Genomic DNA, 4,664 nt, shown 5'->3' on the forward strand with positions numbered 1-4,664 from the left:
GGAGCTCTTGTGAAGAAAATAAGTGCAGCTGTGATATTTCAAGATGGAAGAGCCTTGGCTCACTATTTTGGGGATTCCCTGTAGCTGCTTTCTAACATAATTTAACAAGTGAAATTAATTTCTCATTTGACCTGAATCTTTGAAGGACAGAACCTTGAAGACTTCTCTCAATGGACGGCTGGATCCTATCAGCCCCATACCTAGTGTGTAGGAGGATTTACAGAATTTTTTTAAAAAATGAGACTGTGATCACTGTTCACATATTCCTGAAAACTGAATCCTCCATTGAAGGAGCTGCCTGAAATGTATGAGACTGTGAATTTGAGCACTCAATATGGTTGAGAAATTATTTTGAGAATACAGTATTGAAAGCTTTACTAAGGAATTTAGATCTTTAATCAGTAGCAAAACACTGGAAGTTCTAAGTAGTTGAATAGCTTAATGTACATTGTGTGCAAGGCGTGTTGACGTGCCAAAAGAAAGATTAGCTGCACAAATAAGTGATGAAGGGTCAGAGACCAGATATGGATATAGTTTTATAGTTGGCAATAGATGATGAGAACCACAGTGGAAGCTACTTTGGAAATATAAAAGCACAGTTATTGGAACTGTGTTGGAGAATAAATCAGTAGAAGCTAGTGATTGGTGAAAGACATGGCGAAAGGAATGTAATAAAAATCACTGACAAGGAGTGACTTTTATCAAGAGAAGGAACACAGGAGGAAAAAGATAATTAGAGAATAGGAGTTTATCAGTCAAAATGACCTAGGTTATGTTGTGTTAATGTTAACCTTCAAATCTCAGTGGATGAAAATGGCAAAGATTTATCACTTGCTGTTGCTACATGCCCATTTTGGCCTGGCTGGGACTTCTGCTCCCCATCTTCCTCATTCTAAGGACCCCAGGCTGATAGATTAGCCACCATCTGGAAAGTTGCCAGTTGCTGTGGCAGAGGGAAAGAGAGGACATGTGGGTCTTGCACCAGCCAGGAAATGTTCCAGCCTGGAGGTGACAGATGTCACTTCCACTCCCAATTCATTGACCAGACTAGCCACACCCAGTAGGGGACTGGCTTCAAGTTGAGTCTCACGGGTGGTCAGAAGAAAGGAAGATGGGAGAGTGGTAAGGTAAGGAGCTTATAAGTCAGGTCTCCTGAGAAGCAGAGCCCAGGATGGGATTACACATGCAAGAATTTAAGAATTTTGTTTGAGCAAATAGCTGTGAGAGAAAATGGGAAGGGAGGCTGCGAGAGCCATCAGACTGTCACGCAAGGCTTTACCCATGACAGTAAGAAAGCTCCCAATTCTGACAAGGAGGCCTAGAGTTAGTCGATTGTCAGAGGAATCCTGTGTTCTGAGGAGCAAACCTTGCTAGTATTCTTGTCATGCTCAACCAACGTGCAGGTGCAGCCATGGATGTCAGAGCACAGCAGCTCGGGCCCTTGGTCAGTTGGAGGTCTGCAGATGACACACTCTCGCAGTATCCACAGTAGCACCAAGGAGGTTATAGAGATTGATTTACACATATCTGATAGAGTTTCTGAGGCAGGAAATGTAGGTCATAGCAGTATGAGGTGGCAGCTTTATTGTGGTGATGTCCAGCAGAAAGATGCATTTGCAGCTTAGACAAAAGCTCTCAGGATCTAATTTGAGAACGATAAGATCAGAGGTAGGGATTGCATTAATGAAAAATGGATTCACAGTAGCAGGAAAAAAATTCCATGTATCCCTGAATATAAGATGAGCCTGAATGTACTAATGTTCCCTTGCACAGATGTGGTCACATGCCTGGGGGATGGCAGGGACATCGCAGGTAGTTGATCACATGCCTGATGAGACAGGGCAAACAGGCCTGAGTAGAGAAGTTGAAATTGGACTTCTAAATTCCTAAGGGACAAGAGGGAGTAAAAGGCCCCCAGAAAAGAATACATTCATCCATGTCCAGGGAACTGCAAACAAGAGACTACCAGACATGGGGAGGTTCTCCAAGTCCCCAAAGCACAGTACCCAGAAAGAAAATGTCAACTTTGAGTCCTACTAGGTACAGCCTTCCCATAGGGCCAGTCCAGAGGGTATTCCCCACCCCTTCCCCTCTATGCCTCTCCAATGTGGATGAGAGACAGCCGGTACCAAGTTGAGAAAGGAAGAGAATAAATCACAAGGTGGAGTAGGGAGGACAGGCATGTACCTTCCTGCTGCTTCCCGTCTGCTGATGGCTGCAGCTGGAGGGGAGACACTGAACCTCGAATGAAGCCAGGGCCTTATTACGCTGCATTGGACATTTGAATTTCAAATTGAAATCTTGCCACTTAAAGTAACACCAACACTTTCTAGTACTTAAAGGTGACCTTAAAAGCCATGGGACATGTCAGACTTTAAGAACAGGGTAAGAACTAGCCCCACTGAACAAATTTTACACTAACATTGGGACATTAGACTAAACTTGCATTCTAATTATATCTTATTAGTTCTACTTACTTTATAAATGTTAAATAAATAAGGTATCATAACTAAGACCTGATGACTGAAGCAGCCATGATGGCAATTTTCTAAGTTTTGTAAGAAGGCAAAGTGTCTCAAATGCCTGTTTCCAAGTAAGGAGACAGTCCACATAAGTGAATTTTCTTTCCAGATTAGGTAGTTAAATATTACCATACGTGATTGTTTCAATGGAATAATTTCCTTCATTGAGTTTTGTGACCTCTGGGTCATTGCCATATTTACCTGTATCCTGATGAAGTTGGAACTAAATTCTCCATCTATCTTCCTTTAATCAGAAGCCACTGAGTTTCTGCTGCAGTCTTTGGCTAAAAAGAATAACCAGATACTGAGAACAAAATTGTGTGTGGGATGATTTATTAAGCACTGGGAATTGGTTTTTCTATCTACTTACCCAGAACTCCTATAGCTCAAGTTGAGCAGTATAAGAATTTGGACTGATAAGCTATGTTGGCCAACAAGATTGGAAATAATTTGGGATAAGAAATAGAATACCGAGCAAATTTTCAGCATTAATTCCTGAGTAGCTCTGAGGTTGATTAAATTAATATGTGGTTCCAACACATTTCAGCATTCTGAGAGCAAAATTTATACTGTTCAGTTGTGGTCCAAGGAGGATAAACAAATGGTCCGATGGTCTTATGACAGTGAGAGTAGACGATTTTGATAGACTGCTAGTCTCCTCCCTGGATGGGAATATTCCTACCGCTGGTTGTGCATAAACTCATTGGCTAGGCCTCAAAGGTAACGATGAAAGAATAGCTGAGGAGTGTTAGGAGGAAACACCTATTCCCCACTCCTGATGCCACTTGCTGTGTGGAGGGACATCCTTTCTCTTTGTGCCCCTTGCTTCCTCATGAGAGGAGAACGGACTACCCTCACTGGTGAGTTTGGAACAAGGAGCAAGGCACGCTTGGCCTACCTACCTCTCTCCCTGAGGTTTGTCTCTCTATAGAGATCAGGTGTGTTCTTGGTCCTGTGGAGGGAGCACCATCATTGTTCAGTGCTGCTGGTGACTGGTGGCTAAGTACCTAAAACATCCGCGTGCGCGCACGCACCTGTGTGTGTGTGTGTGTGTGTGAGTGTGCATATGGATGTGAGTGTGGCTGGATAAGCAGATATAGGTGTGTTAGGTGTGAGTGTGTGTTTGTGTGTGTTTATGGATAAGTGTGGCTGGATAAGCGGATATAAGTGTGCCTAGGTGTAAGTGAGTGTGTGTGTTTGCGTCTATGGATATGAATGTGGCTGGATAAGCAGATATAGATGTGTTAGGTATGGTGTGTGTGTGTGTGTGTGTGTGTGTGTGTGTGTGTGTGTGTGTGTGTGTATGGATGTGAGTGTGTCTGGATAAGGGATATAGGTGTCTCTAGGTATAAGTGAGTGTGTGTGTGTGTGTGTGTGTGTGTATTGGTATAAAAAGTACAAAGTATACAGCAGACGGCAGATAAAACCAAAAATGCTTAGAATAACAAAAAAGCATCCATTTCCTCAGTGAATTTCAAGATACCTTGTAGGGAAATATATGTTAACTTTTCAGAAATTTGCACTTTGAATTTAACCTAAAAGATTAGCGTTTTAGTCAATTAGTACAGCTAGACAAAGCCCATCAGAGCCTGTGAAGTCTTTTGTAAGCTGAGACAGGCCTAGCAGCCCTTGTACATGGTTGTGTGGTTTCTGCGTGTACTGCACAGTTGCTCCTGGCAAATGTGGGAGTACGGGCTGAAATCCAGATGTTTCTCTATTTGCTAAAACATACGCCCTCCACCCAGAGAGGGCACCTTTTTGTAATTTGCACAAAGATATCCTGAGGTCCTAAATAGAACCGCGGGAGGGATTTTCACAGTTTATTTTCCCACGTGTGACTTCACTGCATATCTGCCTCTCTGAAACAGTTCCCACCAGTGGGCACCATTGCTCCTGGCCTGAGGAACGAGTTTATTCTCAAGAAAAGGAAAGGCCGACCTGGCATGTGAGATGGTTGGAAAAGTTTACTGACAAGGACTTCAGAATTGTAAGAGGACATTTATCGTTGGTCCAGGAAAATGTATGGGTTGCCTTTGAATTCCTTCTAGAGATCCTATCACTTCTTTGCCTTTTTCCTAGTTTTTCCCAGACACATGTTATTTAATAACGATTTGGGGTATTTGCATTTTGAAAAGGAACTCT

This window comes from Rhinolophus sinicus, chromosome 5, assembly GCF_057876585.1.
Source record: "Rhinolophus sinicus isolate RSI-liver-muscle chromosome 5, RSI-T2T, whole genome shotgun sequence".
Taxonomy (NCBI): Eukaryota; Metazoa; Chordata; class Mammalia; order Chiroptera; family Rhinolophidae; genus Rhinolophus; species Rhinolophus sinicus.